The sequence below is a fragment of the Aquarana catesbeiana genome, linkage group LG03 (genome assembly GCF_042186555.1).
Source record: "Aquarana catesbeiana isolate 2022-GZ linkage group LG03, ASM4218655v1, whole genome shotgun sequence".
NCBI classification, from domain to species: Eukaryota; Metazoa; Chordata; class Amphibia; order Anura; family Ranidae; genus Aquarana; species Aquarana catesbeiana.
Genome location: NC_133326.1, coordinates 106,653,042 through 106,680,983, shown reverse-complemented (window position 1 = coordinate 106,680,983; position 27,942 = coordinate 106,653,042).

The following is a 27,942-nucleotide window of genomic DNA, read 5'->3' as shown; positions in this document are numbered from 1 at the left end:
AGCTTTTATCAGCAGTGAAGTTTATGGGCTGTTCTCTGAACACCATAAAATCGTGTTCAAAGTGCCGTTTTTCTAACCAAAAAAAATGCTAAAAATGCCAAACGCTGATAAACACGCAATAACGCGAATTAATTAGCGTTCGCTGTTCTATTTATTCAATGCATTGTGGGAGTTTGGGAGTGCATTGTGGGATTTTTGGAGTGTCCTCTGTGTATTTTTATTAAAAGCGTGTTTTTCAACCAGCGTTTTCTGACAGCAATCTGGCGTCCAGAAAAAGCTTTTTTGAGCTCCAGTGTGCTTGGATCCTAAGTGTACTCCAATTACAGTAATTATTGTACTAGACTAAACGTAAAGGGCTCCTACGAATCCAATAATAATACACAGCATACAGACTTCTGAACTGCAACAAATACTGTACAAAAGTGCAAAATTATGAAAAATATAAAAATGTGCAAGCTACAATTGTGCAAGAATAAAAAGTGACACATGCTTAATCCTTTCTGTAAACAAGACAAGGAAAAAAAATTCCAATAAGGCAGTCTATTATGCAATAAACCCACTGACGAGTAAAAGGGACTTATGCAGTATTTTTCTGTGCTCTGTACAATACACTCCGTGCTCCCCTCCTATTGTACTGCACTCACCAAAACTTTTTGACCTCTTAATAAGAAGGTCTAAAGCGCTTTGAATGTGGGTACTCTCAACTCCTCCGGTTCCAGTATATCCAGTCTGCAGAGAACATTCCCATTGTTACTCTCCGAGGTGCATGCATGTAAGGGAGAGAATAAAAACAGAGGCAGCCTCCAATAGTGTGATACGTTTTGTACAGCTGTGATTTTCCACCAGATATAATTACTGCAAAGAGAAAAAATGGCATGCAGCTCATCAATTTATGGCAAACAGGGAAAGTGGGAAGAGTAGTTGATTACACTTCCCACCTTCCTTTTTGCCTAATGGTGTACAATCAGCTGGTCACTTCTAAGCCAAATTTGCATCCCATATTTTACAATTAAAATACAATTAACAATTCAGATTTATCTGTTCTCCTGAATTGTTCAGGACTCATGTACATTGTTGCTCCTAAACTGAAGATTTTGGGGCTTTTGGCATTTTTTGTCTAAGCCCCTGAACGTACCTCAATAAAAGCCTATGTGTCCATGCATCATCATTGTGGGCTAGGCCAAAAACCAGAAAGCAACTGAAAAAATGTAAAAAAGGTAAAACAAGTAAATATAACTTTCTATATCTTTACTAATGCTAGCAGCATAAGGATTAAAAATAGTTTATGTGGATGGAGAGAGTTTAGTTCTGCATTATGAAACACAAAAGTACATATGGTACAACAGAATAAGATTGCAAGTAAAGACCCTTAGTAAAAAGGTTGAGCTGCAGAATAATTAAGAGAATATTCAATATTCCTTCTTTAGATTTTAGGGTGTCCACTCAACTCACTAACTTTTTGCAGATTATTGAACCTTCCTGCTTCATATTTCACCAAAGTGAGTGACCCTCATTGCAGTTTTCTCTTAAAGTTGCACTCATTTTCCTTAGTAAATGTAATGTGGTAAAGCTTCACTTTGTAAAGGTGCAAGGAAAACAAAAAATGTTTGCTGGCATATGATTAGATGATTGAAATCAGCAGAGCTTTACCACATTTAGTAAGCTGTTGGGAAAATGAGTGACACTACAATATAATTAGAATTATATTAATGTAAAAAAAAAAAATCAAAATGGAAACATTGTACCAATTTCATCAACAATTATTGTTAACCACTTCAGCCCCAGAAGGTTTTACCCCCTTCCCGACCAGAGCACTTTTTACAAATTTGGCACTGTGGTGAATTAACTGGTAATTGTGCAGTCATGCAATGCTGTACCCAAACAAAATTTGCATCCTTTTTCTTCCCACCAATAGAGCTTTCTTTTGGTGGTAATTGATCACCTCTGCATTTTTTATTTTTTGCGATATATAAAACAAAAAAAGACCGAAAATTTTAAAAAAATATATATTTTCTACTTTTTGTTATAAAAATAAAATACAATAAACTCAAATTTGGTCATACATTTAGGCCAAAAAGCATTCAGCCACATGTATTGGATAAAAAAATTCAATAAGAGAATAATGTATTGGTTTGCGCAAAAGTTATAGCGTTTACAAACTAGGGTAAATTTTCTGGAATTTACGCAGCTTTAAGTTTATGACTGCCTATTTCATTACTTGAGGTGCTAAAAGGGCAGGGCAGTACACCCCCCCCCCCCTGAAATGACCCAATTTTGGAAAGTAGACACCCCAAGGAATTTGCTGAGAGGCTTGTTGAGCACATTGAATATTTTATTTTTTTGTCATAAGTGATTGAAAAATGACAAAAAAATTACACAAAGTTGTCATTAAAATTATATATTGCTCAAACATGCCATGGGCATATGTGAAATGACACCCCAGAATACATTCTGCTGCTTCTCCTGAGTATGGGGATATCTCATGTGTGGGACTTTTTGGCAATCTAGCCGCGTATAGGGCCCCGAAAACCGAGCACTGCCTTCAGGCTTTCTAAAGGCGTAAATTTTTGATTTCACTCCTCACTACCTATCACACTTTTGGAGGCCATGAAATGCCCAGATAGCACAAAACCCCTCCAAATGAACCCATTTTGGAAAGTAGACACCCCAAGCTATTTGCTGAGAGGCATGTTGAATCCAAGGAATATGTCACAAGTTTCAGGAAAATAACAATATATATATATATTTTAACAAAGTTGTCACTAAATGATATATTGTTCAAACATGGGCATATGTGAAATTACACCCCAAAATACATTCTGCTGCTTCTTCTGAGTACGGGGATACCACATGTGTGAGACTTTTTGGGAGCTTAGCCGCTTACGGGGTCCCAAAAACCAATCCCCGCCTTCAGGCTTTCTAAGGGCAGAAATTCTTGATTTCACTCCTCACTACCTATCACAGTTTCCGAGGCCATGAAATGCCCATACAGCACAACCCCCCCCCCCCCCATACCCTGTCCCAAATGACCCCATTTTGGAATATAGACACCCCAAGCTATTTGCTGAGAGGCTTGTTGAGTATTTTGCAGATTTTGCTTTTTGTCACAAAGTTTTGAAAATTGAAAAAAGAAAAAAAAATACATTTTCCTTTTCTTTCTTAATTTTCAAAAACAAATGAGAGCTGCAAAATACTTTTTTGCAAAGGCCCTACAGACTAAAATGGTGGTGTTGCAATTTTTTTTTCATACAGTATTTGCACAGCGATTTTTCAAATGCAATTTTTTGGGGAAAAAAAACAATTTTTTGAATTTGAATGCACTAAAACACACTATATTGCCCAAATGTTTGGTAAAATATAAAAGATGATCTTATGCCGAGTACATAAATGCCAAACACAACATGCTTTAAATAACAACCATGCAGCGGTGACAAACTACATACGTTTTTAAAAGCCTTTAAATATCTTTACAGGTTACCATTTTAGATTTACAGAGGAGGTCTACTGCTAAAATTGCTGCCCTTGATCTGGCGTTCGCGGTGATACCTCACATGCATGGTACCATTGCTGTTTACGTATGACGCAGTACCGACTCTTGCGCTCGCGATTGCGCACAAGCACGGGGGGGGGGGGCAGGGGTGATTTTTTTTATTATTAATTTTGCTTTTTTATTTTATTTTTACACTGTTCCTTTCATTTATTTATTTTTTAATCAGTTTTATTGTTATCACAGAGAATGTAAATATCCCCTATGACAGCAATAGTTAGTGACAGGTACTCTTTTAAAAATCGAAGTCATGAAATGCTCGTAGCTTCCAGTTTCTAAGGCCATAGAGATGATTGGAGCCATTCTGGTCTCTGATCAGCTCTATGGTCAGCTGGCCAAACCACCGGCTGCATTCTCATGTTCCCCGATGGGACAGGAGAGCCCAAGAAAACCATGGAAGATGGGAGGGGGGGACGTTCCCTCCCGCTGCTTCTAATTACCCACTAGGATTGCTTTTACATGAAAGCCGACCGCTAGCTGAAAAGAACAATACCAAGCTGATACTTAAACCTGCAGTCATTATTCTGGTATAACCACTCAAAGTCCAGCAACATACCAGTGTGTTGCTGGTCCTTGTTGGGCATGTGTTCTTTATTTTCATGCAGCCTGTGGGCTGCATGAAAAAAGAGATTGATCGGTGTGTATGCCCACCATTAGAATACTGCCCTGCATCCTCCCACGTCTAATGATGGGCATACATGCACCTTTTTTTTAACTGTGGTGGCGAAATCGCTTGAGTTGCTGATTTACATATCATGACTGGAGAAAAGAAGCAAGCCCCAGGGATATTGCGGATACAGGGAGAAGTAAATGAGGGTATACCCATAAATAAAAATAATATGTACCGTATTTATCGGCGTATAACACGCACTTTTTTCCCCTTAAAATCAGGGGAAAATCGTGCGTGCATGTTATACACCGATACCCCGCCGATTATGAGCCTTTTGCCGGCTCTCGGTGGGTTTCAGACGTTCTTGGCGGCTTTCCGCCATTCTCGGCCGCTCTCGGCGGCTTTCGGGCATTCTCAGCGGCTTTTGGGCGCTTTCGGCCATTCTCGGCGGCTTTCGGCAATTCTCGGCGGCTTTCGGCCACTTTCGGCAATTCTCGGCAGCTCTCGCAGTCCTGCTTGAGCCGCCGAAAGCTGAATGCGACCGAAAGCCGCCGAGAACGGCCGAGAGCCGCAGAGAATGGCCGAAAGCGGGCGAAAGCCGCCGAGAGAGCCGCCGAGAGCGGCCGAGAACGGCGGTGCCATTTTTAAATGCCAGATGTCTGCAAATGACACAGGGCAAGGCTGCAGACTACTGATGGACACTGACAAGGCTGCAATGGGGGACAAGGCTGCAATCAGGGACAATGCTGTAATGGGGGACAAGGCTGCAATGGGGGACAAGGCTGCAATGGGGGACAAGGCTGCAATCAGGGACAATGCTGCAATCAGAGACAATGCTGCAATCAGGGACAATGCTGCAATGGGGGACAAGGCTGCAATGGGGGACAAGGCTGCAATGAGGGACAATGCTACAGATGGACACTGACAAGGCTGCAATGAGGGACAATGCTACAGATGGACACTGACAAGGCTGCAGATGGACACTGATGAGGCTGCATTGATGGGCATTTAAATGTAGATTTTTTTTTCCTTAAACTTCCCTCCTAAAAGTTTTTTTCCTTAAACTTCCCTCCTAAAAGTTTTTTCCTTAAAATTCCCTCCTAAACTTGGGGTGCGTGTTATACGCCGGCGCGTGTTATACGCTGATAAATACGGTAAATTTTATTGATACAAAAGTAGTAATAACTATTACTATTACTGCTTTTGTATTAATAAAATTTACATATTATTTTTATTTATTTATGGGTATACCCTCATTTACTGCTCCCTGTATCTGCAATATCCTTGGGGCTTGCTTCTTTTCTCCAGAAATTGTTGTTTAGGATGTGATATAGGGTGTGGGGTTCCCCATATATCCCTGGTTGGTCTCCACTTCTCTTTCCTCCCCCCCTTTCTTTTCCATATTATTTACATATCACGAGAGCAAAGGCTGTTTCTGTCAAGATAAATAAATCAGTGCTGCAGCTGAATGGTGTACCTGAAAAGCAAACAATGGTAACAATAAAACAGTAGCCACCCTGGCAGTATGATTATGTCAGATTTTTGCGTCTCAAAGCGGTACAATTGTTTTGTATAGGAATTTGGCATTTTATATTGTAGGCCTGTAATTCTTAGCAATAACACACTTAAATCTGTCCAAACAAGAGTCTAGTAGAAATCCCGATATGATAAAGTTTGAAACACAAAATCATAAATTATAAGATAATAAATAACTATAAATAATTATAAAAAATAATAATAATAAAATTAATTTCCCCACGATTCACTATCGCTCAATTCTTTAGGTGTTCTAATTTACTAACGCTGTTTTCTAGCTGGTCTAAAACCACTTTTGATGTAAAGGGACACTTTTTAGTTGCTATGGACAATCTCAAGTTTCCAGGCAGAAAGAACAGTATATATAATATAAAACTGCATGCAGGGCATTAAACAAAGCACTAGGGACAAAGGGGATGTGAAATGATTTCATACAGTAATGTAATCTGTAAGATTACAGTGTACTGTATGTGTTATGAATTTTCTATTTTTTAAATTTGCCACCGGGCTCTGCCCCGTGTGTCTCGGCGCTGGCAGGGAACAGAGCCCGGCACACAGAGGCATCGGGCGGAGGACACAGCCCACAGACACAGTGTGGGGGGACATCGCAGGGTCCTGGGGACAAGGTAAGTAACCTGCACCAGGATCCTGCAATGCAATCCCGAGTGTCAATGAAATGCATGAACTGCAAGATCTGCTCATATCATGTCCTGGTCATGGAGGCAGAGAACATGGGCATATGATGAATTGGGTCAGTGGACCAATATGACCGCAACTCACTTTTTTTAGTTATGCCTATGAGGAGGGAAAGGCCCAGGAAGGTCTCAAATTCAGAGACTGTAATAGGTCTCCAATCTCTGGTAAGGGTCAACTGGGGATTAGCGGCAATGAATTGACCAGCATACAAATTGCTTTTGTCCACAATAGATCTATAGAGATCTTCAGTGAAAAACAGCAAATAAAAACCGAGTGATGTAAATCAACTGTTTCCACCTGAATTCTGGGTTGGCCAGTGAATGGGGCAAGTACGGGTGCTGCAGAAGTGGTGGACTCTCAATTCGGATTGGCAAATGCAGCAGAAAGGGCACTATGGGCTTGACGGGCCTGTCTTTGTCTTCTTGGTGGCTGAGGGACACTACTTGTGCTAGCCACCTCACCAGCTTGAACTGCACTTATGGGACTTGCCACGTCACCACTTGTTACTGCAGTGCTGGATCTACGACCAGGATGTACTGTACTAGGTGCTTGCCAGTTCACTAGAAGGATGAGCAGCACTAGTACTGGCTCTCTCCATACCAGAGCCCTGCAGTTCTTGCACCTCAACAACAGCAGAAATACGGGGTCGGTTACACCTGACCTTGGCAAGGACCACTACTCCATCATCAAAGCTATCTGTCAGGGTGCCGCTGCTGTCTACAGGACTGTATTTTGAGCCTGAATCTGACAGATGAGTGACTTCCTCTTCACTCTCATCTGTCATGCTCAGAAACATGTAGGCCTCTTCACTAGTGTACCTTTGATTGGACATTTTGGCTTCTAAATTTACTGGAACAACTAGTGAGACTTACAGGAAAAAAGAGCACCTGACTCTCAGCGACTGCTTTAAACACTACCAAAAAAACTTAGCGTTTGCAGGGATCAGGCCTGCCTCCGCAAACGCTGCAGTTAAGTGTTTAGTGTTTTGTAAGTGACAGTGATTGATTGATACTGCACTTGAGTGGGCTGGGCTTGGTCGGAGGGGCTAAAAGCAGGTGCTAGCAGGTATCTAGTCTGATCCCACTAACACTGCGTTTTTGGGAACCTTAAACTGCTGGGGACTCTAGTATAGAGATATTGATCCGTTCAGACACTACACAACTGCCAGGGATGGGCTCAGCCCTTCCTTCTCAGAGCTGGCCGCTCAAGAGCTGGCAATTATCCGACAGCTATCTCTCCACAGTTACTCAGCTGTTGATGATATCCTGCTCGTCAGTCCTGCCTACTTAAGCCGTCCAGCCCAGAGGATGTCAGCCTTCGCCTTAGTCAACATCACAGAGACCATCTCCTGCATTTCTGTTAAAAGACTTTCTTGGCTGACATCCCTTCTGGCTCCAGATCCTGCTTGCTGTTTTACTACGCTCATCTCCGGCTCCCTGACATTTGGCTTGTCTGACTATCCGTTCCGGTTCCTGAATTCTGGCAATGTTTTGACTACGTTTGTTCTATTTACTTTTATTATTAAACAAGTGTGATTTAACTGTACTTCTGTCTCGGTCTGATTTCATGGTTTCTGACAACTACTAAGGGAGGCGTATGGTGCGTGCGTGGGTGTTAGTGCTACTGGCACTAATCTGACGCTGCCTTGGTTGATGCAGACCCTGACTGACGCTAACTGATACGACCCACCAGGTGATCAGGGGGTTAAACCTTTATTATACGGTGGGTACCCTGACGCTATTAAAAAATAACTAACTAACCAGCGTCACCGTTAACACTAATACTGTGATCACTGGTGACAGGGGGTGATCAAGGGGTTAAACCTTTATTAGGGGGGGTTAGGGGAGGTTAGAGGGGTACCCTAAGGCTACCTGGGCCTACCACTAACTGCCCTAATGCTGATTAGTGTCACAAATGACACCAGTACAGTGATCAGTGAAATACCTGACAACTGTGCACTGGGTGACACTGTGACAGGGGTTAACTGGGGGGGGGGGGGCGATCGGGGGGTGACAAGTGTACTGGTGTTAGTGTAGTGTTCATGCAAGTTACTGTGAGATGTCTCCTCTCCTCTCTCTGGAAGGAAAAAAGTTCCACGAGGGGAGATGACATCACTTCCACTGCCTGTGTTTACACTTACAGGCAGGGGAAGGATTTCATTCGCCAGAACAGATCAGTAGGTCCAAGCCATAAATCATTGGCCTGGACCTGAAGACTAATCGGTTCTGGAACGAAATCCGATGGTTGCGAGCGCAGAGCCCCCTGGCGGCGAGAGCGCGCCCCGTACCTGTACCGGGTTTTGCGCAGCTGTGACATTGTGCCCCCATATATGCACGTGAGCTGGTCAGGAACTGCTTAAAAGATACATATCTAATTTTCTAGAAATCAATACAGAAATAATACTTCAACAATAAATTACACCCACCAGGACTAAAAATTACACAACAAAGGGAATCTTGGAAGCTGATATCATTATTGAAAAGGGGCCAGTAAGCAATTTCCATGCCAGTCAAAATACATGTTAACATTGTGCTGTTTACATTGAAGTAGAAGAAGGAAAAGAGAGGCACGCTCCCATGAAGACAAATGTAAGGGCTGAACTAGACTGACTTCTTGTGGATCTTTGGGGCTAGGAGCATAGGACCATTTAGGGGTTATCTGAGAAAGATGCTAGCCAAGCAGCCAAATCCTGCCTGCATGAATGTACATTTTGCAAGCCCATATTATGTAATGCCTGAGGGCCTACGTAACAGCACTGGGAACATCAGACACATGAATATGACAAGATCAAGACTGAGATAATATTTACTGAATTGAATCCAATTGCAACAGTTTCAGCCCCAACAAACAGAACATTGTGTAATGACCATGCACACCTAGTCTACCTTTCTCAAAGCACCTCAGGCTGGTATCTTGGCAAAGCAAGCTGTGAAAAGCTGTCTTTCTGTCACAGTTAAAAAATCCGGTGCAATTGTCCAAAGCACACAGTCCACATTAGTAATCCAAAGTAACTGGCACTGCACAAGGTCCTGAACAAGGTTCTTTCTGACACAGCTAAAGCAGAAGAGGACCTCAACTGTCAGACTTGGCATTTTATGACAGTCCTCAACGATTCAAGATATTGAAGAGCTTCTACATCTCACTGTCTTTAACAAGAAGGTCCTCACACAATGTTCTAACACATTGTGGTAGAACTTATTCTGTACACTGTGCATAATTGGAAAAAGTGAATTTATTTTCCAAGATTCCATCTCCTCCTCCATGGTAAGCGGGTAATCCTGTAAGGCAGAGAACTGTACAATATTGCTAAATGGCACTTATGCCCCTCACATTTGAACCATTGGTAAGCTCTGGGGGAAAATGAGTGAAACTGCACTTGTAGAATGCAACTGCACCTTTTGAAAATCCACCCCAATGTGTGTGTATATATATATATATATATATATATATATATATATATATATATATATATATTTATGGTCGGAGCCCTCCGTCCTGACAGATATGAAGCACATAAACACGTCACAAGACTAACAACATAAATAGACCTGAAGTGTGCCCTGGCCTGCTGTATGGTAAACCCAGATCTGCTGGGCGGTATGCCAGAGAAGGGCGCATACCTTAAGAAAGTAATGGATGTTTCTGTAGAGAAATTGTTTGAAGAGAAGTATCCTGAGAAGGGGAATGGGTGGGTGGGTACCGCGCACTGGAACCGACACAGACCATCGTGGATGGTCTGGTTAAATACCCTCCGGGCTCCTCCCATAACTTCAGGCCAGTAAACAGGCCTTCCTATTTATGGTCGGAGCCCTCCGTCCTGACAGATATGAAGCACATAAACACATCACAAGACTAACAACATAAATAGACCTGAAGTGTGCCCTGGCCTGCTGTATGGTAAACCCAGATCTGCTGGGCGGTATGCCAGAGAAGGGCGCAAAAAGACTTGGTTAGGGAGGTAATGATTTATTTAAGTTTATGGACATACTACAGGGCAAGCTTACCAAAGGCTCGTGACATTTCTGCTTGTGGATTGGGAATGTAGCGAGCAAAGCAGGTGGATTTCCACCTACCCATTTTCCTGATCACATGGTCCGGGACCCCATTTCGTGAGGCTGCTGATGCTGCTCCAATGCGGAAAGAATGTCCAGAATAATGGTTGGGGTCAAGGCCTAAGTTGTGCAGAAGGATCCTGACGTGAATAGTGAACTGGTTGGTACTAAGCGGGCTGATCGGGAATGGTAGCAATGGGCTGTCCTGCGAGGGGTCAGATAGATGGGCTAATAGCTGATCTAGGATGGCTATGGGGCACCAGGCGTTGTGCGTTCTGAAGAGCTTGATATCAACCCCTGGACCGGACTGTTGCGTTTTGGACACCTCAAGGTGTATTGTGAAATGACTGTGGTGACGCGTGAGGTGGCATCTGCGTAACGCCCTATGACTGGGGCTGCTGACTGTGAATGAATTTGCTGGGTCGTAGAAAGCCGTAAAATGCCAGGTAGATGGCTGCTTGGATGACCAAGCTGGGCAATAAGCCGAAAGGTGAACGTGAAAGGATAGTGGACATGTCTCGAAACATGGCACTGGTGACCGGTAAGCGTTTACTGCTAACTTGGGGCTTTTGCTTGCGGATACCTCGCAGGATGGCCTTGACCGCATGGGTAGCGAACAAAGATGGTTTGGTAGGATCTTGTAAGGAGGTGAAATGCTGGATGCCTGCTAGGTAGAGTCTAATAGTATTGTAGGATAACGCCAGCTAAGTGTGGCAGTACGATATGAAGGCCAGAATGTGATGGAGATCTCCTGGTTTTGCCCCGAGGTTAGCAGCTAGAAACCTGTGATAGCTTTTCCAGGCAGCGTGGTAGCCTTTCAGGGTATTGTGAGATAGTGACTGGTTAATCAGACTAGTGGCGTCATGGAGATGTCGCTTCAATCCAGGGTTAGCTGTGACCAATGTGGTCAAGGACTTGGACCGACCTTTATTTATAATAGAGGCTGTGGCTTGATTATCTGTGGAAAAATGTCACTGTTTGTCCTACCCAGTTGTTGCCCCAGACCTGGGCTGCTGCAACAATGGGGTAGATCTCAAACATCGAGGAGGATTGACTGAACCCGTGGATCGAGAGTATTTCTGGCAGCCATGGTGCTGCAAACCAGTGATGGCCAAAAATAGCTGCAAAGCCTGTGGAGGCTGCGGCATCCGTGATTATTTGAGGTGAAGTGGGAGACGCTGATGGAATAAACATCGAAATGCCGTTCCAATTTGTTAGAAAATAGTCCCACATGGCTAGGTCAGCTACGGCTGCCTTGTCTAGTTTAAATATTTGGTCAGGGTCTAGTACCTGGGAAAGGAACACCAGGAGGTGTGAGACAAAGGATTGCCCTTGAGGGATGATCCTTATGGCAAAGTTAAGCATGCCAAGGAGGGATTGTAGTTGCTTTTTCGTGCAGCTTTGCGTATTAGTAAACGTGTGGATGACTGTCCTGATGCGGGTCAATTTGTCGGGAGGCAGGCTAGCCTGCATGGTGCGAGTGTTGAGTATGATACCCAAGAAAGTGACGATCTGTGCCGGGCCTTCCACCTTCTTATCCGCTAAAGGCACGTTAAGATTGTGGAAGATTATTCTTAGGCTGTTTAGATCAACTGGGGGCTCGTTAGCTTTCTCTATGAGTAGGAAGTCGTCTAAGTAGTGAATCACTTTCTGACAGGACGCGTGTTGTGAGAGAATCCAGGAAAGGGACTGAGCAAAAGTGTCAAATAGCCACGGGCTGCTTTTGGAGCCGAACGTTAATTTGGTGGCGAAATAGTATAGGCCTTTCCATTTGATTCCGTGCCATCGCCATAGGTACGGATCAATTGGTAACAACTTGAATGCGTCTGAGATGTCTGCTTTAGACAACCAGGCGTCTGCTCATGCAAAAATGATAGATTGAATAGCTGAGTCTACAGATGAATATTTAAGTGAAAACTCTTCTGAAGGTATTAGGGAATTTAAACTGGGTACAATGAGGTGCGGACAAATCATAAACTAAACGGAGTTTATTTGAAAACTTGCCCTTCACAAGCCCGATAGGGCTGACTCTCCATTCGGAGAAAGGTGATTGTGTAAAGGGACCGATTATATACCCCCGGTCTAGTTCTGTTTGCAGCAGGGTGGTGATGGCTTCCTTGTCGGTAGCGGCTGAAAGCAGGTTTTTGCACTCGTGAGTTGTGTTGGGGAGTGTGATGAGTCCGGTGTGGAAGCCTGTCGTGAATCCCTGGATGAGGAAGGCTGCCAGTGAAGGTGTTGGGTGTGAGGCGAGGTAAAACCCGAGCCATCCGACGTGCACTCGGCTTAGTCATGCGGGTTTAAGCTGTTTCACAGTGCAGGCGTACCTGGGGGGAGCTTTGTGGCATGTGAGAGAGACATGAAGTAGTTTGCAGTGGGGGAAGTTACAACCCCCGAAGTTGAAGTTATTGCATATGGCTGCTCCCCCTAGTGCACGGACGGGTCGTCCTAATCTGTCTGCCTGGGCCAGTTGAGTAAATGCCGTTGAGTTACGAGCGACACTGGAGAAGGAGGGAAGGTTCGGGGGGCATCAGCCACCTGACTTGGAGCACCAGTTAGCCATATGGATGGACGACTGGCAGTTAGTACAGAGTGGGGAACGTAGGCCAGCGAAATGGCGACAGAACAGCTCAGTATCAATGGTACTCCAGTTGGTAGCTGCCTGAAACTGGGAAAGTCTGGCTGCTGCTTTTGCTGAAAATGACCTGTGATAGTCATAAAACGAACACCCCCCATATTTATAACCTAGATCTACTACTGCGTGTAAGTATAGGTCCAGCTCCTCTCTCCTGTTGGGGTTGATCGTGCATAGCACATCTCTGAACATGCCAAATGCTAGCACAAACTCCTCAATATTGAGTTTGCGGGTAAGCCTATGGTCTTTGGCCTTCAGGACGACGGAAACGTCTCCCCACAAATAGGACTTGTTTTCAGCCGGGTCATGTACTGCGATGAGGAGGGATGCTAAGTTAATGTCCTTCCCCTCCATGATGTCCTTCCTGATGCCTGCTGGGACGAGATGTGCAGGGAGGACGTAGGTACAGATGTCGGGCGTACCTGTAAAGAGAGGCATGGGGGTGACGGTGGTTACTGTAGATGGTGAGGGTGCAGCTTGATGTACCTCCAGGGTTCCCACTCTTGTCTGGACGTCGGTGACTGCTGCCGACAGTGTGGTCACCAAGGAGTGTAGCTGAGTGATTGCTGACGAGATTGACTGTAGTGACGCCTGGGTGCCTGGTTGGGCTGCCGCTGGTGGAGGAAACAGCAACCTAAAGAGCTCAGCTTTCCTAGCAGTCGCAGGGTAGGGAAAACCCCTGCGCCGTAGTTCAGCTGTAAGCTTGGGGATGGTCCAAGCTCTGAGAGACTGTAAGCCGTCGCTTGCTGAGCCTGCCCCAGGTGGCGACAGGGTGGAGGCGAAGTCCTCGCTGTCGGCCTGCGACATGGCGTCCGCTAAGAAAAGGGGGGGGGGAAATGCATATGTTTTAGACAAGTTTAAAAGGTAGGAGGGGATAGATTTTCACTTTGAATTACGCACCTGCCTTGAAGCCCTAGTAGCGGAGTCTTGGTTTGGGGTCGAGACTTGGGTCGACCGGGAACCTGTAGTAGGGGTGACATAGAAAGAGATTTTTTTTTTGCAGGAGTGCTAAAGAGCTGTTTGGGGCAGAAATTGACCCCCTGGTGAAGGAAAGCCCTCGACAAAATATATATTTTGGTTTTTTTTTTTTTTTCTTTTACCTGAGGAAGATACTGTCCACACCTGGTGCAGGATGGACCAACTGGAGAACTCTACTGACCTGAAAAGGGGAAAGGGATAGAGAAATCGATGAGTAGCCGTGTTGCTACTGGAGACGAGTGGCTGTATGAAGCCATTTCGTAAATGTTTGCAGCGATTGCAAATAAGCGGCCTTTGAAAGGCGAAAGAAAGTTTTTTTTTTTTTTAGCAGAAATTTGATTATGTAGGAAAACCGTGCGCAGCATTGGTACAAAATAGATGGTGTGAGTTGTGTGTTTTATGGTATTTGTTGTGAGAGATCCGAATCGCTGAGCCGGTGACATGACTGGATTCAGATTAATTGGTGGGTTTGAAATGTCGGGGATCCGAATCATTGAGCCGGTATGCGACTGGACTCGGATCGGTCGGTGAAAGTTGGATTGGCGAGGATCAGAATCGTTGAGCCGGTGCTACAACTGGACTCGGATTGGATGGTGAGGTTTTGTAGTGCCGAGGATCCTGAATCATTGAGCCGGTATGTGACTGGACTCGGATCAGTTGGTGAAAGTTGGTTTGGGAAGGATCCGAATTGTTAAGCCGGTGCTACGACTGGACTCGGATTGGATGGTGGGGTTTGTAATGCTAAGGATCCGAATCATTGAGCCGGTATGCGACTGGACTGGGATCGGTCGGATGAAAGAAGCACACTGTTGGTGAGTGCTTGTGTATGCTGAGGATCCGAATCATTGAGCCGGTATGCGACTGGACTGGGATCGATCGGATGAAAGAAGCACACTGTTGGTGAGTGCTTGTGTAAGCTGAGGATCTGAATCATTGAGCCAGTGTTGCGACTGGACTCGGATTGGTCGGATGAAAGAAGCACACTGTTGGTGAGTGCTTGTGTATGCTGAGGATCCGAATCATTGAGCCGGTGTTGCGACTGGACTCGGATCGGTCGGATGAAAGAAGCACATTGTAGGTGAGAGCTTGTGTATGCTGAAGATCCAAATCATTGAGCCGCTGTCGCGACTGGACTCGGATCGGTCGGATGAAAGAAGCACATTGTAGGTGAGTGCTTGTGTATGCTGAAGATCTGAATCATTGAGCCGCTGTTGCGACTGGACTCGGATCGGTCGGATGAAAGAAGCACACGGTTGGTGAATGCTTGTGTATGCTGAAGATCCGAATCATTGGGCCGCTGTTGCGACTGGACTCGGATCGGTCGGATGAAAGAAGCACACTGTTGGTGAGTGCTTGTGTATGCTGAAGATCTGAATCATTGAGCCGCTGTTGCGACTGGACTTGGATCAGTTGGATGAAAGAAGCACACTGTTGGTGAGTGCTTAAGTATGCTGAAGATCCGAATCATTGAGACGCTGTTGCGACTGGACTCGGATCGGTCGGATGAAAGAAGCACACTGTTGGTGAGTGCTCGTGTATGCTGAAGATCTGAATCCCTGAGCCGATGTTGCGACTGGACTCGGATCGGTCGGATGAAAGAAGCACACTGTTGGTGAGTGCTTGTGTATGCTGAAGATCTGAATCATTGAGCCGCTGTTGCGACTGGACTCGGGCTGGTCGGATGAAAGCAAGCACGCTGTTGGTGAGTGCTCGTGTATGCTGAAGATCTGAATCCCTGAGCCGATGTTGCGACTGGACTCGGATCGGTCGGATGAAAGAAGCACACTGTTGGTGAGTGCTTGTGTATGCTGAAGATCTGAATCATTGAGCCGCTGTTGCGACTGGACTCGGACCGGTCGGATGAAAGCAAGCACACTGTTGGTGAGTGCCTGTGTATGCTGAAGATCCGAATAATTGAGCCGCTGTTGCGACTGGACTCTGGCCGGTCGGAAGAAAGAAGCACGCTGTTGGTGAGTGCTTGTGTATGCTGAAGATCTGAATCATTGAGTCGCTGTTGCGACTGGACTCGGATCGGTCGGATGAAAGAAGCACACTGTTGGTGAGTGCTTGTGTATGCTGAAGATCTGAATCATTGAGCCGCTGTTGCGACTGGACTCGGATCGGTCGGATGAAAGAAGCACACTGTTGGAGAGTGCTTGTGTATGCTGAGGATCCGAATCATTGAGCCGCTGTTGCGACTGGACTCGGATCGACTGGAGAGAGAGGTGTAGAGAGTCAGTTTTAGATGACAGTGGGGGGTTTTCGTAGAAGGTGTATGGTTTAGTAGTGGAGGGGGGGGAGTGATGTGTGGAACAAGGTTTCGGGACTGTGCGCGACTTGCCCCGTACGTGACTTCGTACGGATAACATAACAATACGTTTCTATAAACGGTAACAATAGCTCCTACCTACGACAGCGAGTGCAACGATCGAAAATCGGGAACTGCGAACGGGGAACAGCGACGCTGGAACTCGAGAGTAGGAACTCGCAAACGTGCAGTGATTTTTTTTTTTTTTTCGGAAAGTCGGCCTGGTGACGTAATACCGCGCACTGGAACCGACACAGACCATCGTGGACTCCTCCCATAACTTCAGGCCAGTAAACAGGCCTTCCTATATATATATATATATATATATATATATATATATATATATATATAAATATTAAGCATCTCTACAATAATTGGAAATATATTAATAAAAAAAATCGAAATGGAAGCATTGTACCAATTTTATCAATAATTATTGTTAAAAGATACATAAATAATCTTCTAGAAAACAATACAGAAAGAATAATTTAATAATAATAATTCAAGCTGACATAATTATTAAAAAGGGGCCAGCAAGCAATTCCTATGCCAGTCAAAATGCATGTTAACATTGTGCTGGTTACTTTGAAGTAGAGGACGGAAGAGAGAGGCACGCTCCTATAAAGACAAATGTAAGGGCTGAGCTACACAGACTTCTTGTGTACCTTTGGGGCTAGGAGAAGGTTAAGCATAAGACTATGCAGGGGTTGTCTGAGAAAGATGCTAGCCAAGCAGCCAACTCCTGCCTGTATAAATGTACATTTTGCAAACCCATATTATGTAATGCCTGCAGGCCTACATAACAGCACTGGGAACATCAGACACTTGAATCTGGCAAAATTAAGATTGAGATAAAGTTTACTGAATTTAAGCCAATTGCAACAGTTTCAGCTCAAACAAACAGAACATTGTGTATTGACCATTCAGCTCAAACAAACAGAACATTGTGTATTGACCATACAAGCATAGTCTACCGTACCTTTCTCAAAGCACATAAGGCTGATATCTTGCCAAAGCTAGTGGTGCAAAGCTTTCTTTCTGTCACAGTTAGGAAATCCGGTGCAATTTTCCAAAGCACACAGTCCACATTAGTAATTCAAGGTAACTGGCACTGCACAAGGTCCTGAACAAGGTTCTTTCTGACACGGTTAAAGCAGAAGAGGACCTCAACTGTCAGACTTGGCAGTTTATGACAGTTCTCAACAATTCAGGATATTGAAGAGCTTCTACACCTCACAGTCTTCAACAAGCAGGTCCTCACACAATGTTCTACCACATTGTGGTAAAACTTAAGCTGGACACTATCCTCACTCTTGTCACCTTGGGTGGCATAATTGGAAAAATTATATTTTTCCAAGATTCCATCTCCTTCTCCATTGTAAGCAGGTTATCCTGTGAGGCAGAGGACTGTACAATATTGCTAAATGGCACTTATGCCCCTCCAAAAGCAGTGTACACTATCCACATTAAAACTCTCTGCACCAATATAGACAACTTTACACAGTTAAAACAACGTTTATTATAATTAGCAAACACATTCTATCAAAAGGATCTTCATATGGGTACCATAAAGCAAAACAATACTACAATACATGTATTATCCTCTAGTGTGTGCTAGAGTAAATGTAGGTAAGGCGCCTTTCACACGGACGACTATTCTGCTGCAGTTAAAAGCATGTTTTTTTTCTGTGAAATTCAAGACTCCAGGCACTGCGATCAGCTGCATTTGTACAATGCGAATACCTGCATTTACGCGCGCTTACATGCTGTTGCGTTTAGCTGCGGTAGTCAATGTTTTTGTTGGTCCCTTGAATCTACCCATGATGCATTTCGGTCCTCTGCAGTTCAAATCATCTATTTCCTGTCTCTTTGTGTACTGGCTGAGTGTGTGTTGGAGTTTTGCAGCGAGAGGAGTGTTCTGTCTATTGTGCTGAAATCTTTGAAGATGAATGCATGTATGGGTAGTTTGATGGCAATGCTCATATTGCTGCTGATGAGAATGAAGAGGAGAAGAGAGATCGAGTGGAGGAGATGTCCCCGTCGTTACTGGGTGCACCCTATAACCTCACAGCTTCTTTCGATCGGCTACTTTGCCCTCATGTTTGGTGAACTGAGAACTCACCAGGACAAGTTCTACAACTACACGAGGATGTTGGTGGCGAGTTTTGATGAATTGTTGGGACTTGTTCAAGGACGCCTCACCAGACACAGGACCAACATGAGAAGATGCATTAGTGAGGAAGAACGGCTGTTACTTATGTTAAGGTTGGTTTTTAGACATGTGCATTCGTTTTCGTCCGAATGCATTTTCGTCCGAATTTCAGGTATTTTCGTTATCGTTTTAACAAACGATAACGAAAGTGCAGAGTCCGAAAAACGAAAGATCCGACATAAACAAATGCTTTATTTTCGTTTTCGTTGCTACAACAGTTCGATATAGATAGGAGATTCGACATGATGATGACAATAACAATCTGTGTCCATCAAACCTGTGGTCGAATGTGCCTAAACTTAGCTCTATTAGTCCAAGATTATTCTACATAGAGAGAAAAGATTTGACGTAGAGAGAAAAGATTCGACGTAGGGGAGAAAAGATTCGACGTAGGGGAGAAAAGATTCCACGTAGGGGAGAAAAGATTCGACATAGGGGAGAAAAGATTCGACGTAGGGGAGAAAAGATTCCACGTAGGGGAGAAAAGATTCGACATAGGGGAGAAAAGATTCGACGTAGGGGAGAAAAGATTCGACGTGGGGGAGAAAAGATTCGACGTGGGGGAGAAAAGATTCGACGTGGGGGAGGAAAGATTCGACGTAGGGGAGGAAAGATTCGACGTAGGGGAGGAAAGATTCGACGTAGGGGAGGAAAGATTGGACGTAGGGAAGGAAAGATTCAACGTAGGGGAGAAAAGATAAATAAAAATAATGATGATGATGAATGTTATTGGCTGATTGTAACCAAAGAGGTGGAGCAGTAAAATAGCTAGAACTAAGTACACACGTACTTTGGCTTATGGTGTCTGTTGAAAGTTCTAAGAAGATTCGACGGAGCAGGTAAACTATACGGCATTGTACAGTTTAGCTGCTCCGTCGAATCTTCTTTGAACATTCGACAGACACCATAAGCCTTCAATGACAGATTCGACCTTAATTTGGATTTTCGGACAAATGCAATTTTTAACGAAAAACGAAATAAATAAAAACGAATTTCGGGAGTAACTAAATAAACGTATTTTTGAGACGAAAACGAAATTCCAAAAAGAAATATTTCAGTGTGCACATGTCTATTGGTTTTCCATATCTTGAACATATTCTTACATTCATGCACATGCAGGTTTATATTATTGACAATAGTGTTGTGTTATATATACATCTATATATATTTCATACTTTTTTCTATTTCCTGAATGCTTCTCAATTTTGTATTGCAGATACCTTGCCACTGGAGCGAGTTTTACTTCCCCTCATCACCAGTTCCTAATGGGAATTTCAACAGTGTCAACTGTAGTACATGACACCTGTATTGCCATTTGGGAGGAGCTTAAGACTACAGTAATGCCGGAACCAACAGCCAGTCCATGGGAGGAGATAGCAGAGGAATTTTGGGAGAAGACAAACTTCCCAAATTGTATCGGGGCATTAGACGGGAAACATATCAGGCTCATCAAGCCACCAAACTCAGGTTCCCGCTATTTCAATTACAAGTACTTCTCCATTGTCCTGCTGGGACTGAGTGACGCAAACATGCGCTTCATAGCGGTGGACGTTGGAGCTTACGGCAGTTCTAGAGATTCAAGAATTTTTCGGAATTCCATGATGGGCCAGCGTTTGCAGTATGGAGATTTTTTTTTTTTTTTAAACAATAATTTTTATTTAGTTTTTCTGGTTACAAAGAGGGAAAAAAAGGGAAGGGGGGTGGACATCGTATATCATACATTGACAGCAGTATGGAGATTTTAATGTACCACAGGCAAGGCCTCTACCTGGTACTGCTGGACCAGATCTGCCCCTAGTAGTGCTAGGAGATGAGGCATTTGCCCTATCCACCCACCTTCTCAGGCCCTATACCAGGCATGGTCTTACTGCCAAGAAGCGCATTTTCAATTATTGTCTAAGCCGTGCACGCAGAATGGTGGAGTGCGCATTCGGTATTTGTACCGCCAAATGGCGTGTACTGTTGACTGCAATGCACCTTGAAGTGGATCACGCGGTCGCGGTTTTGGCATGCTGTGTTCTCCATAACTTTCTAAGAGGAAAGGAGATTGTGCCCAATGAATCCCCGTTATCTTTTTTTGAAGAACACAGAGGGCATGTTACTACCACTCGCCCAAGCAATCATGCGCTACAAGTTCGTGAACATTTCAGCGATTATTTTCTTAGTGACGATGGACAGCTACCGTGGCAGTATGATTGTGTGTAATATTTTCTTTACCCATTAGCATCAACCTGCTTGTTATTACTGTTTAAAGTTTTGTTGAAATAAAGTAGTTGACAACTTTGTCCAATTAAATTGGATTTATTTTTATCTTTGCTATGTAAATTAACAAAGGGTATAAAAAATAGAAAACACTTACAAAAACATAGATGCTTGCATCTGTAGAAGAATTTTTTTTATTCTATTTTTATTCCTTTGGAACGTTAAGATGTTTTTTTATTTTTAAGTACAACAGGAATTGGTACAACAGATAACATACAATAAAATATAGAATGACTCAGTAGAACAGAAAACATCCCAAAAAATCCCTTTTATGAACCCTCAAGCAACCACAAATATAGAATATTCCACAAATATAGAGTAAGGGGTTGTAAACATTAGTTTGTGTAAAGCAGGGTTCTTCAAACTACGGCCCTCCAGCTGTCATGATGGGAATTGTAGTTGCAGAACAACTGGAGGGCCATAGTTTGATGACCCCTGGTGTAAAGGAAGTGCTTCAGAGTGTTCCAACATTCTCCTGAGAGATGTCCCCTCTGAAAAAGTGTCAGAAACCTAACCTTGGTCTCCTTAACTTAAAGGGGTTGTAAACATTACTTTGTTTAAAGCAGAGATCTTCAAACTACGGCCCTCCAGCTGTTGCGGAACTACACATCCCATGAGGCATTGTAAAATTCTGAGATTCACAGACATAACTAGGCATGATGGGAATTGTAGTTGGAGAACAACTTGAGGGCCATAGTTTGATGACCCCTGGTGTAAAGGTATAATTAAGTGCTTCAGATTGTGTCCAACATTCTCCTGAGAGATGGCCCCTCCGAAAAAGTGTCAGAAACCTAACCTTGGTCTCCTTAACTTAAAGGGGTTGTAAACATTACTTTGTGTAAAGCATTAACAAAAAACTGAAAAATAAAATAAAATATTATTATTTATTATCATTAAAATAATAAACTAAAATAATTAAACTACAAGTTTTTATACACTGGGTAAGTGGAACGCAGAGAAGAATGGCTTGGTTCACTGCCAACATCTATAGGTGATCCAGATTGGGAAGATGAGGGTAAACTGACTGGGTGTGACTGCACATGCATTCTTTGAAAACCAGGATTAGATGGGAAAGGTGTATACGTTGGTGGCGGTCCTGCGTATGGGTTCATGGCTGGTGTGGTCTCATGGTACTGATGACTTGGCATTGGTTTATATATCAAACTGTTGTCGCAACGAAAACGTAAATAAAGCTTTTGTTTATGTTGGATCTTTCGGTTTTTGGATTCTGCGATAACGAAAATACCCGAAATCCGCACAAAAATGCATTCGGACGAAAACGAATACATTCGTTTTGGAATACAATTCATGTGGTTAAAAATGTGCTCCAACAAATACAGGCAGTCCCCGAGTTACAAACGGGTTAGGGACTGCCTGTTTGTTCTTAAGTCGGATTTGTTCGTAAGTAGGAAGCGTGTGCGCAGAATGGCAGAGGCGTCGTTTTCCAATGTTTTCCAAAGCTTTTTTCCGCTGTTTTCCAATGTTTCTGACGCCGTTTTACAATGTTTTACGATGTTTTCCGGTGTGCCCGCCTCCCATTCGTAAGTAGGAGTCGTTTGCAAGTCAGAGGTTCGTAACTCGGAGACCTCCTGTACAATTAAACATGTGTCCCAAATTTTCATATAGAAAATGTGCTCCAATAGTTCATATAATCTATTTGCATATAGTTAATATGTGGTTTCAGATTCCCACATGTGAGATGAAATAAAAAGTGTCCTTGTGCAAAGAATAAATCCAAAGTGCTTGTGCATCACCACCGTGCGCCAAACAAAAGGTTGGCCGCTTACCAGACAAATTGATCCCACTAAGGAATCATATGCGAATATACAGGATCACATCTATGGATTGGTTGTCAGCCAGTCCTAGAAGATTAGGATAGATCCAAGCTCACGTCTCTCACAGCATGTTATAATCAAATCAATGGCGAGGGTTCTTAGTTCTAGACATGTGCATGATGAAAAAATGTGTTTAGTTTTGTTTTGATTAGTTAATCTAGTTATTTTGCGTAGTTCAATTCGGTTGACTCGTTCAATTTATATTCGGATTTCGTATTCGGAATTTTCAAATTTTTTTTGAATTTACAGATTTCTTCGATTCGAAACGCTCAAATCGATAAATTTTCGAACCATTTGAAATGAGAATGTTATATTGTTTTCGATTTGAATCCAGCAAAGTGAACAAACAAAAGAAAAATCTTCATCAAATGATTACAATGACTTTTTAAATCACCATTTGGCTTAACAAAAAAAACAATATGTGTAGTTAGAATTCGACTGGAGTTCAATGTAAAATTTAATTCGAACTTCAGTCTGAATTTCTGAAATTCGGACGAATTTCGTTATGTTATTAGGAGCATTCGGTAAAATTTGTTTATATTGTAATTTGGCTATTCGGATATATCCAAATAACGAAAACTTTGTCTAAATATTAATTCGGAACGAAACGAACCGCACATGTCTACTGAGTCCATTAACGTATAAAACTTCCTTTGATTAAGAATAAAAATGCACTTACAACATAGTTATTTGTATGAGGCAAATAAACATCAGTATTGCACGGCCGCCTGCAGAACAGTCAATGCGTGTTGACATCACATTACTGGTTCCTACCTAACACGTTTCCTCTCAGAAGGCATTGGGACTGAAGGCTAGCGCGCGATGACATCCTATTGAATCTTATAGCAGTAGAACCCAAACTAGTCACAACATGCAGAGGAACCCCCACAAAAAGAAATACTCAACTTTTGTGCATTCAAATTGAAACCTACCCTCCTAATATGTATCTAAATGCAGCTAACAGAAAAAAGACAACCTTAATATCCACCACTGTTCAACCTCTTACAGTACTAATAACTCATTAAAGAGATTGTTAAAATACATAATTGCATTAAAAAATATATATATTTTTAAAAAATTATAAAAATAATAATTATTAATACACAATTTTAATTTTAGATCAGAGTCTCAGAGTACAACAGTCTCATTTCCATGGAAATATTATTGATAGAAAAATATTGACTTTATTGAAAATTGTATGAAAACAAAAATATAAAAAAATGTAATTGATATATGAAATATAAAATAAAAAAATGAAGAAGGAATTGAAAATAAAATAAAAAAATATATAGCTTGATTCTTTTATATATATATATATATATATATATATATATATATATATATATATATATATATATATATATATATATATATATACCAAAAACCCCAAACTGGGTATGATAGAGTGCAATTATGTTATATAAAATCATTGCTTTTAAGAAATAGTAGCAAGGTTCACAAGAAATGAATTTCTAGTTTTAATTTCCTTGTTTGAATTGAGTATCTCCACAAATATCACAGCAGACCAATATTTACACTGATTATGAACAGTGAATTAACTGGTATAATAAAATTTGATTCATACTACATGCCACCAAGAGAACATGCTGAACCCTACAAGCCAACAGTACAGTATTGATGCAAAGTCATTCTGTGATGTGCAGTTGAAATATTAAGATTAAATGCTAATATTTAATTTTTGGTGACTGTGTCAATCAGCTTTTTACTTTTATTTGGGGCATTTGTGACAAGATTTGTGCCATCTATTTTCCCAGCTTTATCTACCAGTCCAAACCACTGTAAAGAGTTCTGACACAATGGGGGTTATTTCCGAAAGGCAAATCCACTTTGCATTACAAGTGCAAACTACAAGTGCAAAATGCACTTGAAATTGCACTGAAAGTGCACTTGGAAGTGCAGTCGCTGTAAATCTGAGGGGTAGATCTAAAATGAGGGGAAGCTCTGCTGATTTTATTATCCAATCATGTGCAAGCTAAAATGCTGTTTTTATTTTCCTTGCATTACCCCTTCGGATCTACAGCGACTGCACTTCCAAGTGCACTTTCAGTGCAATTTCAAGTGCATTTTGCACTTGTAGTTTGCACTTGTAGTGCAAAGTGGATTTGCCTTTTGTAAATAACCCCCAATATCTATAATAATACATTGAGCCTGCATTTTAAAGGGATAGGAGATGAGATTAAAATGTGTCACTAGCCAAAACTTTTTTGACCCTTGTTCTGCTTACCATTGTTACTGGGACAGAAAATGATTGAGAATCCATAATTTCTCAGCTGTCACTAGAACAGGAATAAAGGGCAAATCTTCGACTAGGGAGATCTGTTACAATGAGAACTATCTAAAAAACCTTTTTACTAACTTTGTAGAACTTTCCTGTCCTGCCTTCAGGAAAAGGGGAAAACCTCTCAAAAAGGACACAGAATAAAAACAAACACAGGACAGGGGTTATAAGCCTATCATACACTAACCAAAACTAAAGATAAAAGGTTTAGCAAAAGATGCGTTATGCTACTTGTAGACATTTTTCTTTAACATTCTTTATTTAGTGGTATTCGTCAAAATAAAACAATCTGTCATGACAACATACAGACAGGTCCATAAATATTGGGACATCGACACAATTCTAATCTTTTTGGCTCTATACACCACAACAATGGATTTGAAATGAAACAAACAATATGTGCTTTAACTGCAGACTTTCAGCTTTAATTTGAGGGTATTTACATCCAAATCAGGTAAACGGTGTAGGAATTACAACGGTTTGTATATGTGCCTCCCACTTTTTAAGGGACCAAAAGTAATGGGACATTTGGCTGCTCAGCTGTTCCATGGCCAGGTGTGTGTTATTACCTTATTATCCCATTTACAAGGAGCAGATAAAAGGTCCAGAGTTCATTTCAAGTGTGCTATTTGCATTTGGAATCTGTTGCTGTCAACTCTCAATATGAGATCCAAAGAGCTGTCACTATCAGTGAAGCAAGCCATCATTAGGCTGAAAAAAACAAAACAAACCCATCAGAGAGAGAGCAAAAACATTAGGTGTGGCCAAATCAACTGTTTGGAACATCCTTAAAAAGAAAGAACGCACCGGTGAGCTGAGCAACACCAAAAGACCCGGAAGACCACGGAAAACAACTGTGGTGGATGACCGAAGAATTCTTTCCCTGGTGAAGAAAACACCCTTCACAACAGTTGGCCAGATCAAGAACACTCTCCAGGAGGTAGGTGTATGTGTGTCAAAGTCAACAATCAAGAGAAGATTTCACCAGAGTGAATACAGAGGGTTCACCACAAGATGTAAACCATTGTTGAGCCTCAAAAACAGGAAGGTCAGATTAGAGTTTGCCAAACAACATCTAAAATAGCCTTCACAGTTCTGGAACAACATCCTATGGACAGATGAGACCAAGATCAACTTGTACCAGAGTGATGGGAAGAGAAGAGTATGGAGAAGGAAAGAAACTGTTCATGATCCAAAGCATACCACCTCATCAATGAAGCATGGTGGTGGTAGTGTCATGGCATGGGCATGTATGGCTGCCAATGGAACTGGTTGTCTTGTATTTATTGATGATGTGACTACTGACAAAAGCAGCAGGATGAATTCTGAAGTGTTTTGGGCAATATTATCTGCTCATATTCAGCAAAATGCTTCAGAACTCATTGGACGGCGCATCACAGTGTAGATGAACAATGACCCGAAGCATCCTGCAGAAGCAACCAAAGAGTTTTTTAAGGGAAATAAGTGGAATGTTATGCAATGGCCAAGTCAATCACCTGACCTGAATCCGATTGAGCATGCATTTCACTTGAAGACAAAACTGAAGGGAAAATGCCCCAAGAACAAGCAGGAACTGAAGACAGTTGCAGTAGAGGCCTGGCAGACCATCACCAGGGATAAAACTCAGCATCTGATGATGTCTATGTGTTCCAGACTTCAGGCTGTAATTGACTGCAAAGGATTTGCAACCAAGTATTAAAAAGTGAAAGTTTGATGGATGATTGTTAATCTGTCCCATTACTTTTGGTTCCTTAAAAAGTGGGAAGCACATATACAAACTGTTGTAATTCCTACACCGTTCACCTGATTTGGATGTAAATACCCTCAAATTAAAGCTCAAAGTCTGCAGTTAAAGCACATCTTATTAGTTTCATTTCAAATCCATTGTGGTGGTGCCTAGAACCAAAAAGATCAGAATTGTGTCGATGTCCCAATATTTATGGACCTGACTGTATGTGGGTACAAATAGACCATCAAAAGCAGTCTTCACGAAACATCATGGTACAAAAGACTTTACAATACTATTAAGCAACCGCTAGTACCAGAGGGGCTTGCGCCTCAAACAGAACTGCTAATAGGAGGTAAAGGGGCATTAAAAAAAAGACTTCAAATACCAAGTACTTATACATTAGGATGGACTGGAGGCTAGAAGTAAGAGTTCAGGAGGTATAATTTAGTAGTTGCAGGTGTAAATTGTGATCAGTCATCCCCTTGTTTCAACTCGCACCAATCAGTTTTTTTATAATTTTTGAACAGGGCATCACGGGAGGGGGAGGCAGAAAAGAGACAAGGAGAGAGGGTGGCAGGAGAAAGAAAAAAAAAAAAAAGAAATGGGAGGGTGAGCAAGGGAAGGGTATGGGAGGAAGGGGGTCCACGGCAGTGGAGATGGTCTCCCCAAATCGGCTTCATTGTCAGAAGTAACCATGGGTTAAAAAAATGATAAATATTAATCAGAATATTAAAACAGGTCCCAGTGAAGCCACCACACATACTGCTCCTCTGTTTTGTCTCTGAGGGAAGCAGTCAAATATTACATTTGTTGGATATCATTCACCCTGGCAAACCATTGTGCAATAGTCAGTGGGTATAGATGTTTCCACATGCTAGGGATGCAAGCCTTGACGGCAATCGGTATTTGTTTTAATAGCGATCTACAGTATCTCTTGCTTTACATAGGGTTTATGTTAAGGAGTACTGCAATGGGATTGTCCACAAGAGAAATATCCATCTTGTAGACATTTTAAAATGTACAGGAGATCAAACCATGACATGATCCATGCCAGCCATTGTAGCTGGGCTGACACCACTCTTTGCCAATTATATTTCTTAAAACAATAGCAATTGGCTGAAATAAACGGTTTGGATAATTGATTCCTCTCTTGTGAATGGATGGCCAGGAGGTGTCTGCAGAGGTCACCTCTTACAGACATATCATTACTTTTCAATTAAACTGTAATTGCCAGATCAGGCAACTC